The sequence below is a fragment of the Nycticebus coucang genome, chromosome 8 (genome assembly GCF_027406575.1).
Source record: "Nycticebus coucang isolate mNycCou1 chromosome 8, mNycCou1.pri, whole genome shotgun sequence".
Taxonomy (NCBI): Eukaryota; Metazoa; Chordata; class Mammalia; order Primates; family Lorisidae; genus Nycticebus; species Nycticebus coucang.
The window spans coordinates 93,028,835-93,044,103 of NC_069787.1; the positions used below are offsets into that span (position 1 = coordinate 93,028,835).

The following is a 15,269-nucleotide window of genomic DNA, read 5'->3' on the forward strand; positions in this document are numbered from 1 at the left end:
GTAATGGCCTGAGCCCAAGTTTCAACCTGAAGTGTATCCTGAGACCCTTTATCATTCCAATCTCTTCCTACACGTGGCCAGCCAGAGGGTGTAGGTATTGTGCCAAGTACCTTTCACCTTCTACATATCAGTAATATCCTATCACATAGAAAACCCACACTCCTGCCCTGAACCTATCCACAAAATCAGGCTTATTGTGTGGTTAGCTGATCCCACATGCTTTTGTCTCAACAAATACTTAGAGGATCTTTCACCCACCTAGAAAGGAGTGATCTCATCCACTGCCCCAACAGCCAACTTTTATCAAAAAGCTTTTTGTTACAAGCTGTGATAACCCAGGAAACCAGATCTATTTTTACTGTTCTGGCAAAGAAAAGGAAAAAAACAAAAACATAGGGAAAAGCTCACGCACTGCACATTTTAAAAAATCCCTTATTCTACAGTTTTGCCCGTTCTTTGGTGTCTAGCTACCAGTGAGCAAAAGGAAAGATTTTCAGAACTGTTTAATGCTGGGGAGGAAAAAAACCACAATCATACTAACTAAGAAGCAAACTTCATATTCTAGCCTAACACTGAACATATTTTGGGTCTAATTTATATGAAAAAATAAGAATTTCTTTCCAGCATCACGGTAGGAAATGTTACATATAAAAACAAGAACATTGGAGCGGTGCCTGTGGCTCAAGGAGTAGGGCACTGGCCCCATATGCCAGAGGTGGCGGGTTCAAGCCTGGCCCCGGCCAAAACTGCAAAAAAAAAAAAAATTTACTGAGTGCTTATATTTCAGTGACCATTCTAATACTCACTTCACATACATTAATTCACTTAATATGTTCAACAACTCTAGGATATAGGTATCCTCATTTAAAATGAGGACACCGGGCGGCGCCTGTGGCTCAGTGAGTAGGGCGCCGGCCCCATATGCCGAGGGTGGCGGGTTCAAACCCAGCCCCGGCCAAACTGCAACAAAAAAATAGCCGGGTGCTGTGGCGGGCACCTGTAGTCCCAGCTACTCGGGAGGCTGAGGCAAGAGAATCGCTTCAGCCCAGGAGCTGGAGGTTGCTGTGAGCTGTGTGAGGCCACGGCACTCTACCAAGGGCCATAAAGTGAGACTCTGTCTCTACAAAAAAAAAAATAATAAAATAAAATAAAATAAAATGAGGACACCAAGGCACTTAGGTTCAATAACTTGCCAGAGATGACTGAGCTAGTACAGCTCAGTGGTAGACCCTAACCCTTAAAATTACCACCAAATACTGACTCTTGCAGCAATTTTTATAGCAAGCCCTAGGCAAAGCTAAAATATTATTAAATATACCGAAAAGTGAAAAGTATAAAAGCACCGTCTTTTTTTTTTTTTTGATTAATCAGGTCCAGGTGAGGTTTGAACTTGACGCCCCAGGTGTGCAGGGCCAGTGAGCTAACCACTGAGTACCACAGCCAGCTCAGCACTCTTTCTTAACACCTCCACTCATCCCTGTCCATGCTAAGTAACCAGCAAGCTCCCCTCTTCAACACTGCTACTAATCTGATCCTCTAGCAGGGGTCCTCAAACTATGGCCCACGGGGCACATGAGGCAGTGTGATTGTATTTGTTCCCGTTTTGTTTTTTTACTTCAAAATAAGATGCATGCAGTGTGCATAGAAATTTGTTCACAGTTTTTGTTTTTTTTTAACTATAGTCCGGCCCTCCAACGGTCTGAGGGACAGTGAACTGACTCCCTGTTAAAAAAGTTTGAGGACCTTGGGCGGCGCCTGTGGCTCAGGCAGTAAGGCGCCGGCCCCATATACTGAGGGTGACAGGTTCAAACCCGGCCCCGGCCAAACTGCAACCAAAAATTAGCCGGGCGTTGTGGCGGGTGCCTGTAGTCCCAGCTACTCGGGAGGCTGAGGCAAGAGAATCGCTTAAGCCCAGGAGTTGGAGGTTGCTGTGAGCTGTGTGAGGCCACGGCACTCTACCGAGGGCCACAAAGTAAGACCCTGTCTCTACAAAAAAAAAAAAAAAAGTTTGAGGACCTTGAATGTAATCTCTTTCAATTTCTAGAGAAAAAGTGAGACTGCCTTGTATTAGGTACATCAACTCCTATTAAATTTACTCCTACTCTTTTTTTTTTGGAGTTTTTGGCCAGGGCTGAGTTTGAACCCGCCACCCTCTGGCATATGGGGCCAGCGCCTTACTCCTTTGAGACACAGGCATCCCCCTTACTCCTACTCTTTAATTCTTTTTTTTTTTTTTTTTTTGGAGACAGAGTCTCAGTTTGTCACCCTTGGTAGAGTACATAGCGTCATAGCTCACAGCAACCTCAAACTCTTAGGCTCAAGCAATTCTCTTGCCTCAGTCTCCCAAGTAGCTGGGACTACAGGCACCTGCCACAACACATGGCTATTTTTAGAGAGGGAGGTCTTGCTCTGGCTCAGGCTGGTCTCGAACCTATTGGCTAAGGGCAATCCACCTGCCTCAGCCTCCCAGACTGCTAGGATTACCACCATGAGCCACTGCACCTGGCCCCCCCTACTTTTTAATTCTTAAAAAAAGTTGTTATTCATCATCTACCATACTTGTGGATACTCAAAGCCATAAAAATGCCTTCTGTCTGCACAGGTCCAAGTGGGTACCTTCTTGATACCATCATATATGAAGGAAGCCATGACCAAATGCTTTGACATGGGGTGTGCACCTTCAACTAGGCTGTTATACTTACCTAGTCAGTATAGTCTCTAGTCAAGAAACACTCAAGAAACACAAAATACATCAAGAGCACTATTTAGAATCTCTCTTAGTTTGTGTGTGTCAGTATGGCTTGGAAAACCAAATGACTGAAGGTGGCTGATGTCAACAAAGGAACCTATAACAATAAGCAAGAAAAGCTAACATATAATCTGCAACCAACGTTAACATAGTATCCTCCAGTGTGTAGACCTGCAGTCTCACACCTAAAGGTGAATGTTACGGCAGCGCCTGTGGCTCAGTGAGTAGGGTACTGGCCCCACATACCAGAGGTGGCAGGTTCAAACCTGGCCCCGGCCAAAAACTGCAAAAAAAAAAAAAAAAAAAGTGAATGTTAGTCTATAATAAGATTTAAAAAAAAAAGATGGCTGTACAGCCTACTGAAATGAAGACTAAAATTAGGTTACTGGTCTATACAGCCCAAAAAGCATTCTGAAGACAAAAGCAGACACAGAATTTGCTCCCTCTGAAATGCATAAGACTATCCCTAAATCTCAACTATACCTTACCACTCTTCTTTCAGGACCTTAATGGGTCAGAATACATTCAGTGAGTACAGTAATATTAGCAGCATCAACATGAGATAAAATCTAAAAAGAAAATAACTCTGGTAAAAAAAAGCTCTGGGGAAAGAAAAAAAGGGTCCCTTTAGGAAGAAGAGTTGTCAGAAGAGCTACAGAATCTCCCTTTATCTCCTTATGTACTGGAGGAATCTCCATGCACTCAGAAGCCACGTCAGAATAAGTATAGCTATGAGAGTAAGATGTCAACAAAGTACACAAGTACACTGAATCCGAACTAATGTCTTCAATCCTAAAATAATTCTCTCATGCTTAATAACCAAGATACTATTCTTCTTCTCCACCTTTCCAAGGCTACCTCAACTACATCCGTCTCTGTGAGAACCCCTATGACTGCTGGAGCACTCTATACAATGTGTACTTCTAACATATGGCTGAGAAGACATGAGCTCCTACTATACTACTTTATTATTTACATGCCTATTACCCTCTATGAACTGTGACCTCAAGAGTAAAGAATTTCAGAGTGATTTCTGGATGTTCACCAGGTCCTATCCCAGTTCTAGGAGTACAGCAGATGCAAAAGAATGTACAAATGAAGGGGGAAAAGATTACATATGAAAATATAAAAATGTAAGTGGCACTATGGCTCAGTGAGTAGGGCGCCGGCCCCATACACCGAGGTGGCAGATTCAAACCCAGCCCTGGCCAAACTGAAACAAAAAATAGCTGGGCGTTGTGGCAGGAGTCTGTGGTCCCAGGTACTTGGGAGACTGAGGCAACAGAATCACCCAAGCCCAAGAGCTGAAGGTTGCTGTGAGCTATGACACCATGGCACTCTACCAAGGGCGACGAAGTGAGACTCTGTCTCTAAAAAATAAATAAATAAATAAAATAAAATATAAAAATATGACATATAAAAATATGTAAATGTTTTTACATATTAAAAATTTTTATATAATTCAAAATATGTCTTTCTAATTCTCAAGTCTTTAATTTTTTCTTTTGATCACAACCCATGGCAAAAAATACATTAATATCATGAGCCATATTCACATATATACATATTAACAAAACAGATGTTTCATAAATCAATCAATACTCATTCTTACTACATAAAATTCATTAATATCTTCCTGTTCCATTCTCTTTGGTGTTTTTTTGGTTTTGTTTTCAAGAGGTGTGACCCATAATTTGAAAATTTCAGTTATGATAAGAAACCCTAATCTCAGCCAGGCATGGTGGCTCACATCTGTTATTCTAGCACTTTGGGAAGCCGAGGCAAGAGCACTGCTTGAGCTCAAGAGTTCAAAACCAGCCTGAAGAAGAGCAAGACCCTCATCTCTACAAAAAAGAAAAATTGGCCAGGTATGATACCAGCCGCCTATAGTCCCAGCTACTCAGGAGACTGAACCAGTGGGATCTCTTAAGCCCTGGGAGTTTGAGGTTGCAATGAGCCATGGTGATACCACTGCAAACTACCCAGGTGAAAGAGCAAGACTCTGTCTTAAATAAATAAATAAATATATATATATTATATATATCTTAACAAAAGCAGATATAATTAAAAGTGGTTTTCAGCTTTTTAGTGAGGACCTCTGACAAGAACAAACCTCTCGCAAAGAATCTCCTGCATCAGATCCTTTTGCAGTTTATAAGCGTGATGATTGAGTTTTCATGCGCACAAGTGAGATGTGCCTCCCACAAATCTTGTTACAACATCAGCACATTACCCATCTGATGTGAAAAAGAAAAAAAAAAAAACTCCTGCATCCCTCAGGAAACACAAGAAGCAGCACCTCATGCAAAGCCCCAGTTCCTAACTTCCTAAAAATAACTTGATAAGCCAACCATTAAAATCAAACCATTCCTCTTAACTTCAGCAGTAGCACCAAGAAAATGCTCAGGATGCTATAAAATCACCAAGGTGGCTAGCAATGCACACACAATAGTTGTGTAATGGCTGCTGCACTGTCATTCACCAAACAAAAGGAAAAGGCAAGGTTTACAGAGGATGCTCTTTTAAATGGCAGCAGCATTGAAAGAACCATGAATCAAGATGAGTGTGTCCCTTGGGCCTCTGGTAAATAAAGAGGGGGGAGGGGAAGTTGAGTTAATCCCAATAAACACATTGTGGATAACAAAAATACATAAATGAAAGTAGTTTTCAAACCCTAATGTGGACATTTCCTAGGAAGATGGATTAAAATCAGATGACAGAATCCAATTTGGTTAGTTTGGGAAAGAACCCAGAAAGCTATATGTCAAAATATCCCAAACAGCTCGGCACCTTTAGCTCAAGCAGCTAAAGCACCAACCATATACACCTAAGCTGGTGGGTTCAAATCCAGCCTGAGCCTGCCAAACAGTAATGACAACTAAAACCAAAAAATAGTTGGGCGGCGCCTGTGGCTCAAGGAGTAGGGCGCCAGTCCCATATGCCGGAGGTGGCGGGTTCAAACCTAGCCCTGGCCAAAAATCACAAAAAAAAAAAAAAAATAGCCGGGCGTTGTAGCGGGCGCCTGTAGTCCCAGCTACTTAGGAGGCAGAGGCAATAAAATCGCTTAAGCCCCGGAATTGGAGGTTGCTTTGAGCTGTGATTCCAAAGCACTCTACCCAGGGCAACAGCTTGAGGCTCTGTCTCAAAAAATAAATAAAATAAAAAGAAAATAGCCCAAATGGTTCTGATGTAGACAATAAAACTATCCGATGCTTATATAATTGAAACTTTAATCTCAAAAGTCATAGCTTGAACTCTTCTTATAGTAACTAAACTAAAGGTCAAGCAAAGTATCTGTGAGAGGATTCTGCCCTGCCTACAGAACGGTTTATTTTTTTTTTTTTATGGTTTTTGGCCGGGGCTGGGTTTGAACCTGCCACCTCCGGCACATGGGACCGGTGCCCTACTCCTTGAGCCACAGGCGCCGCCCTATAGAACGGTTTTTAACCTTAAAGCTTTTGCTCAAAAATCCTTTCATAGAATTCCTCTAAAAATAACTTGATAAGCCAACCATTAAAATCAAACCATTCCTCTTAACTTCAGCCCTAGCACCAAGAAAACAGAACAATGATATCAATGAAAGGCATTTCTGTTGCCAACTCATTTGCTTTATAACTGAAAGGGCTTTTGAAAGCCAGTCACATAGACCATACAAGGGACATACGTAGTCACCAGTTTGGAATCCCAAAGGATTACAGCTCAAAAACAATCACTAAGAACTCAAAGTCTAACCCCAAAGTGGGTTAGATTGCTGAAATAAAGTTTTCATAAGAGCAACCTACAATACAAGCCAATATGGTTTTGTTTATTTCTTATTTTTTTTATTTCTGTCATTCAGGCTGGGGTGCAGTGGTATGATCACAGCTCTGTAATCTCAAAGTTCTTGGCCTCAAGCCATCCTCCCGCCTCAGCCCCCTGAGTAACTAGGTCTATAGGCATGCTACCACCATACCTGGTTATGTTTTTTTAGTAAAGACAGGGTCTTGCTATGTTGCCCAGGGTGTTCTCAAACTTCTGGCCTCAAGCAACCCTCCCACCGTGGCCTCCCAAAGTGCTGGGGATAACAGGCATTAGCCACTATGCCCAACCAACCTCAAAGTTTTAAATTCAATAAAATTAATATTTTAAAAATACCAAATACTTAGAATGAACAATCCAAAAATAAAACTGAGAAAACCAATTCCACTTAATTATATCATCAAAAAGAATAAAATACTTTAAAAGATATTAAAGTATTTTAAATCGTCTAAAATACTTTAAAAACTATATATATATATATATATATTGTTTTTTTTTTTTTTTTTTTTTTTTTTTGAGACAGAGCCTGAAGCTGTTGCCCTGGGTAGAGTACCGCAGCATCACAGCTCACAACAACCTCCAACTCCTGGGCTCAAGCGATTCTCCTGCTTTCACCTCCCAATTAACTGGGACTATAGGCACCTGCCACAACGCCTGGCTATTTTTTGGTTGCAGCCATCATTGTTATTTGGCGGGCCTGGGCTGGATTCGAACCTGCCAGCTCAGGTGTATGTGGCTGGCACCTTGGCCGCTTGAGCCATAGGCGCCAAGCCTAAAAATAATTTTTTAAGAGACAGTGTCTCAGCCAGGCACGGTGTCTCATACCTGTAATCCTAGCACTCTGGGAGACTAAGAGTAAGAGTGGATAGCTTGAGCTCATGGGTTCAAGACCTGCTGTAGAAAAAGCAAGACCCTGTCTCTACTAAAAATAGAAAAAACTGAGGCAAGAGAATTTCTTGAGCCGAGTTGGAGGGTTGCTATGAGCAATAACGCCACGCACTCCATCCAGGGCGACAGCTTAAGACTCAATCTCAAAAAAAAAAAAAGAAAAGAGACCAATGTCTCAGTTTGGCACCAGTAGCTCAGCAGTTAGGGCGCCGGCCACATACACAGGGACAACTACAACAAAAAAATAGCCAGGCATTGTGGTGGGCGCTTATGATACCAGCTACTTGGGAAGCTGAGGCAAGAGATCACTTAAGCCCAAGAGTTTGAGGTTGCTGTAAGCTATAACGCCACCGCACTCCACTGAGGGCAACATAGTGAGACTCTGTCTCAAAAGAAAAAAAAAGAGAGAGACAGTTTCTAACTCTATCACCCAGGATAGAGCAAGGAGGTGCAATCACAACTCACTGCAGCATCAAACTCAAACAAAGCAATCCTTTCTCCTCCCTCAGGTTCCTGAGCAGCTGGGACTACAGGTGTGCACCACTATGTCCAGCAAATTCTTTTATTTTTTTCGTTTTTTTGGAGAAATGAAGTCTGTGTTGCTGAGGCCTAGTCACAAACTCCTGGCCTCAAGCAATTCTCCCACTTGTGCTTCCCAAAGTGTTGGGATTACAGGTGTGAGCCACCATACCCAGGCTAAAAGCAAATAAAGAAGCGTACAACTGTACTCTGAAAAATATAAAACATTGCTGAAAAAAAATTAAGGAAGATCTAAATAAATGGAAAGACAGCTCAAGTTCATAGATCAGGTTGTTAAGATAGCAGTACTTCCCAAATTGAACTACAAATTCAGTGAAATTCCTATCAAAACTCCAGTTGTATAAATCAACAAGCTAATCCTAAAATTCATGTGAAAATTCAAAGTACCAAGAAGAGCCAAAACAATCTTAAAATAAGCACACAGTTGGAGGACTCACATATCCCACTTTCAAAACATAACTACACAAAGCTACAAAATCAAGACAGTGTGCTAAAATAAGCACAAACATAAAGCAACAGAACAGAATAGGAAAAGTCCAACAATAAATCTTCACATACATTGTCAATTAATTTGACATAAGTGCCAACAGAATTCAGCAGGGAAGGAACAGTCTTTTCAACAAATAGTGTTGTGATAACTAATATACACACATACAAAAATGAAGATAGACCCTTTCCCTTTCTCTACTCAAACAACATAAAAAAATTTACTCAAAATATTAATGAAGACCTAAATTTAACAGCTAAAACTATATAACTCCTAGCGGAAAATATAGAGATAAATCCTTGTAACCTTGAATTCAGCATTTACTTACTTCTTTTTTTGTTGTTGCAGTTTGGCAGGGGCCAGGTTTGAACCCACCACCCTCGGTATATGGGGTTGGCGCCCTACCCACTGAGCCACAGGCGCCACTGGCAGCAATTATTTATTTCTTAAATATGGCACCAAAAGCCCAGGCAACAGAAGAAAAAAATAAAGTGGACTTCATCTAAATTAAAAACTTTTGTGCTCCAAAGGACACCACCAGGAAAATGAAAGAGGGTGTCCATATACCAAGGGTGGTGGGTTCAAACCCAGCCCAGGCCAAAAGCACCCGTTGTGGCGGGTGCCTGTAGTCCCAGCTACTTGAGAGGCTGAAGCAAGAGAATCACCTAAGCCCAGGATTTGGAGGTTGCTGTGAGCTGTGTGATGCCACAGCACTCCTCCACTCTACCATGGGTGATAAAGTGAGACTCTGTCTCTACAAAAAAAAAGAAAATAAAATAAAAGGACAACACAGGGAGGCTGGGTGCGGTGGTTCATGCCTGTAATCCTAGAACTCTGGGAGGCGGAGGTGCCTGAGCTTACCACTTCAAGACCAGCCTGAGCCCAGAGCGAGATCTCATCTCTAAAAATAGCCGGGCATTGTGGTGGGCGCCTGTAGTCCCAGTTACTTGGGAGGCTGAGGCAAGACAATCGCTTAAGCCCATGAGTTTGAGGTTACTGTGAGCTATGTCGCCATAGCACTCGATCAAGGGCAATAAAGCGAGACTCTATCAAAAAAAAGACAACACAGGGAATGGGAGAAAATAGGGAGAAAAAAGGAACTCTCAGTTCCTTTAAGCCTAGTTATTTCCTAAGTGACTACAGCAATAAGAATATCTTTTGTTAAAGTATGTAGATTTTTGTTCTTGGTTCTAAAGTAGCTTCTCAAGAATAAAGGTAAAAAGTCTTTTGGCCAGAACAGTGGTACATACCTACAGTTCCACCTACTCAGCAGGATCACTTGAGCCCAGAAGTTCAAGGCCATAGTTCATTATGATCACACCTGTGAATAGCCACTGCACTCTAGCCTGAACAGTGAGACCCCATCTTGTAAAATAAAATAAAATAAATTTAAAAACTAGATTTGTGTATTTACTATAAGCTTTTTCAAGCACATCAGGACTTATGTTAATAAGACAATATTTGAAAAGCTCCCATATCTAGAGTAACTAACCATGTACTCAAGAGGATTGGAACTTTCAGCCCTACCCGCCAAAACTTCTGGGGAGCTTGGAGGGAGATAAAGGTTAAGTTGATTGCCAAAGGCTAATGGTTAATCAATCAATCATGCCTATGTAATGATGCTTTTACAAAAACCCAAAAGGGACTGGGTCTGGGGAGCCTGCAGAAAACTGAACATGTGGGGCTTACCCATCCACATGCTGGGAAACTGGCATGCCCCAACTCCACAGGGACAGAAGCTCCTATACTTGGGATCCTGCCAGACCTTGGCCTAAGTATCTCTTCAATTGGCAATTTATTTGTATCATTTATTTATTTATTTAGAGACAGAGTCTCATTCTGTCACGCTGGTAGAATGCCATGGCATCATAACTCACAACAACCTTAAACTCCTGGGTTCAAGCAGTCCTCCCAAGTAGCTGGGATATAGGCATGGGTGACCACACCTGGCTAGTTTTTCTATTTTTAGCAGAGATGGACTCTCACTCTTACTCAGGCTGGTCTCGAAGTAGAAGTCCTGAGCTCAAGCCATCCACCCACCTGAGCATACCACAGTGCTAGGATTATAGGCGTGAGCTGGCGAGTTCGAAGCCGGCCTGCTGCCATTTTAAAAGAGCAAATGAAAGTGGCAAACCAAGAAAACATAAATAATAGTCCAAGAAGGGGAAATTAGGCTCAACTTTAAAAAAATAACTTACAGCAACCCGATACAATGACAATATACAATTTTTTTTTTCTTTGAGACAGAGTGTCAGTATGTCGCCCTCGGTAGAGTGCCATGGCGTCACAGCTTATAGCAAACTCAAACTCTTGGGCTTAAGCCATTCTCTTGCCTCAGCCTCCCAAGTAGCTGGGACTACAGGCCTCCACCACAACACCCAGCTATTTTTTGTTCGCAGTTGTCATGTTGTTTAGCTGGCCCAGGCCAGGTTCAAACCTGCCAGCCTTGGTACATGCAGCTGGCATCATAAACCACTGTGCTACGGGCGCCGAGCCAACACACAGATTCTTATTTTAATTCCTTGTAAAAAGGTTGATGTTGTGGTGTTTAACATAATTTTTACTGCATGTACTATAAAATTTCATTTGGAATGATGGTCTCTCCTGAACTTGTCAACAAAAGGTAACTAACTAGTGGTGAAGCCTGATCAGCAAGTGCCCAAATATTTGGTATTTGAAAAAATACTGGGTCTGTGCTTGCTTCGGCAGCACATATACGAAAAAATACTGGGTCTTCAAAAATCCATGCCTTTTTCTCTTAAAAACAAAGAGTGAAAGTAGACGGGCAGGGTGGCTCACACCTGTAATCCTAGTACTCTGGGAGGCCAGGCAGGTGGATTGCCTGAGCTAAGGAATTCAAGACCAGCCTTTTCCTGAGCAAAAGCGAGACCCCATCTCCACTAAAAATAGAAAAACTGAGGCAAGAGGATCACTTGAGTCCACGAGTTTAAGGTTGCTGTGATCTATGAGGCCATGACACTCTACACGGGGCAATACCTTGAGACAAAAAACAAAAAATACAGAACAAAAGTAAAACACAAAAGATAAAATGATAAGAATAAAGAAAAAAGTAGTCAATATTAACTCTAAAACTGAAATGGGTTGTAAAGCTGCTCCTGATGCTGTTAGCTGACCGTGATGCTCACTGATAAATCTCCCATTATACCAACATAAGGAAGCCCCAGACAATGGACCAACCCATCACCTTCCTTGTATTATAATCTCATGTACTTGTTTTAGATATTGAACCTCCTAACTATACCTGGTAAAAGTAGCACCACATACATACAATAACTTTTAATGTTTAAGAACTAAGTAACCTATTCAACCTTCGGTTCTTATTTTCTCTGCTCTGCATCAGAGAAAAATTACATAGAAAAATTATTGGGCAGTGCCTGTGGCTCAGTCGGTAAGGCGCTGGCCCCATATACTGAGGGTGGCGGGTTCAAACCCGGCCCCGGCCAAACTGCAACCAAAAAATAGCCGGGCATTGTGGTGGGCGCCTATAGCCCCAGCTACATGGGAGGCTGAGGCAAGAGAATTGCTTAAGCCCAGGAGTTGGAGGTTGCTATGAACTGTGTGAGGCCACGGCACTCTACCGAGGGCCATAAGGTGAGACTCTGTCTCTACAAAAAAAAAATTATTGGGCGGCGCCTGTGGCTCAGTCGGTAAGGCACCAGCCCCATATACCGAGGGTGGTGGGTTCAAACCCGGCCCCGGCCAAACTGCAACAAAAAAATAGCTGGGCGTTGTGGAGGGCGCCTGTAGTCCCAGCTACCCGGGAGGCTGAGGCAAGAGAATCACTTAAGCCCAGGAGTTGGAGGTTGCTGTGAGCTGTGTGAGGTCACGGCACTCTACCGAGGGCCATAAAGTGAGACTCTGTCTCTACAAAAAAAAAAAAATAAATAAAAATTATTATGGACTCGGCACCTGTGGCTCAAGCGGCTAAGGCGCCAGCCACATACACCTGAGCTGGCGAGTTCGAATCCAGCCCGGGCCTGCCAAACAACAATGACGGCTGCAACCAAAATACAGCCGGGTGTTGTTGCAGGCACCTATAGTCCCAGCTACTTGGGAGGCAGAGGCAGGAGAATCGCTTGAGCCCAAGAGTTGGAGGTTGCTGTGAGCTGTGACTCCATAGCACTCTACCCAGAGAAAAATTATTATGAATTATTATGAAGACATAATGAAACAGTATTTTTTTTTTTTTTTGAGATAGAGTCTCACTATGTCACCCTCGGTACAGTGCCACAGCATCACAGCTCACAACAACCTCAAACTCTTGGGCTTAAGTGATTCTCTTGCCTCAGGCTCCCAAGTAGTTGGGACTACAGGCGCCCACCACAACACCTGGCTATTTTTTGTTGTTGTTGTTATTGTTGTCACTGTTGTTTTTAGCAGGCCCAGGTCAGTTTCAAACCCACCAGCCCAGGTGTATATGGCAAACACCCTAACCACTGTACTACGGGCGCTGAGCAATCATAGAGCTTTTAATAAAAAGCTCCACCAGGCGTTGTGGCTGGCTCATGCCTGTATCCTACAACTTGGGAGGCTGAGGTGGAAGGGTTGCTTGAGGTCAGGAGTTCAAGACCAACCTGAGCAGTAAGACCCCCATCTTCACCATTAATTTTAAAAATTAGCCAGGCATGGTGGCATGTACCTGTAGTATCAACTACTCAGGAAGCTGAGGCAACAGGATCACGTGAGGCCAAGACTTCAAGATATGCCAGGGCAAGATAGTGAGGCCCGTCTCTACAAAAATATTTTTTAAATAAGTGGGTGTGGAAGCAATGTGCCTACAGTCTTAGCTACTTGGGAGGCTGAGGCAGGAGGACTGCTTGAGTCCAGGAGTTTGAGGCTGCACTGAGCTATGTGCACAACACTACACTCCAGCCTGATTGACAGAGTGAGACCCCGATCTCTTAAAAAAAATAAAATAAAACCTGCATGTGGACATTTATGGTAGCTTTATTCATAATGCCAAACCCTGAAAGCAATTAAGATACCTTCAATACATCCAGACCATGGAATGGTATTCAGTAATAAAAAGACATGATAGAGCCAAAAAAAAAAAAAGCTGAAACCTTAAGTGCATATTGCTAGGCAAAAAAAGACAATCTGAATTATACTGTATGATTCCAACCACCCTAGAAAAAGCTAAACTATGGGCTTGGCGCCAGCCACATACACCTGAGCTGGAGAGTTCGAATCCAGTCCGGGCCCGCCAAACAACTATGACGGCTGCAACCAAAAAATAGCCAGGTGTTGTGGCAGGCACCTGTAGTCCCAGCTACTTGGGAGGCGGAGGCAGGAGAATGGCTTGAGCCCAGGAGTTGAAGGTTGCTGTGAGCTGTGATGCCAGTCACTCTACCCAGGGCAACAGCTTGAGACTCTGTCTCAAAAAAAAGAAAAAGAAAAACTATGATACAATAAAGGATTCATGGTTGCCAGCAGTGAGAGAAAGGAATAAAGATAAATAGGGCAAACTCGGCACCTGTAGCTCAGTGGTTAGGGCACTGACTACATACACCAGGGCTGGCAGGTTTGAACCCAACCCAGGCCTGCTAAACAACAATGACAAGTACAACAAAAAAATGGCTGGGTTTTCTGGCGGGCGCCTATAGTCACAGCTACTTGGGAGGCCGAGGCAAGAGAATCACTTAAGCCCAAGAGTCTGAGATTGCTATGAGCTATGACACCACAGCACTCTACTGAGGGTGACATAGTAAGACTGTCTCCAAAAAAAAACAAAAGTGAGGGGGGTGGCACCTGTGGCTCAGTGAGTAGAGCACTGGCCCCATATACCGAGGGTGGTGAGTGCGAACCCGGCCCAGGCCAAACTGCAACAGCAACAACAAAAAAAATAGCAGAGCACTGTGGCAGGGGCCTGTAGTCCCAGCTACTCAGGAAGCTGAGGTAAGAGAATCGCCTAAGCCCAAGAGCTGGAGGTTGCTGTGAGCTGTGACGCCACAGCATTCTACAGAGGGTGACAAAGTAAGACTCTGTTTCTCAAAAAAAAAAAGGATAGGGCAGCGCCTGTGGCTCAAGGAGTAGGGCGCCGGTCCCATATGCCAGAGGTGGCGGGTTCAAAACTAGCCCCGGCCAAAAAAAAAAAAAAAGGATAAATAGGGTAAGAGGATTTTTTAGGGAAGTAAAAGTATTCTAAGTACATGTCATTACATACTAAAACATTGCTTAACAATAGGGACACATCCTGAGAAATGTGCTATTAGGTGATTTTGTTTTTTTGTGACATCATAGGATGTACTTACACAAACCAGGATGGCATAGCCTATTAACTGTAGGCGATATGGTATATCCTATTGCTCCTAGGCTACAAACTTATCCAGCATGTGACTGTACTGAATACTAAAGACTACTGTAACACAATGGTAATTATTTATATATCTAAACACAGAAAAGATGAAAAAGTTTTTCACTTCCATGATCAAAGGGTTGTTAGGTGGCACATGACTACACATTCTTCCAAACCCATAGAAAATATAACACATAGTGAACCCTAATGTTAACTATGGATTTTAGTTCATAATGATGTATATCAGCCAAGTGTGATGGCTCACTCCTACAATCCTAGCACTCTGGGAGGCCAACGCAGGAGAATCAATTGAGATCAGGAATTCCAGATAGTAGCCAGAGCAAGAGAAAGATTCCACCTCTACCAAAATAGAAAAGTTAGCTGGGCATGGCGTTTCACACCTTTAGTCCCAGGTTTTGAGGAGGCTGAGGCAGGAGGATCAGCCCAGGAGTTTGAGGTTGCAGTGAGCTATAATGAATCCATTGCACTCT

At 42.9% G+C, this 15,269-nt stretch overlaps 1 protein-coding gene and 1 non-coding gene across 25 annotated transcripts in view; one reads left to right on the forward strand and one right to left on the reverse strand.

Moving 5' to 3' along the window:
- Nucleotides 1–15,269, reverse strand: part of MAP4 (microtubule associated protein 4) — a 206,821-nt gene that overhangs the window by 165,939 nt on the left and 25,613 nt on the right. The window lies entirely within an intron of this gene.
- LOC128593069 (small nucleolar RNA U13) lies at nucleotides 4,889–4,992 on the forward strand. Its single transcript, XR_008382245.1, has one exon. It is a non-coding gene; the product is annotated as a small nucleolar RNA U13 (small nucleolar RNA).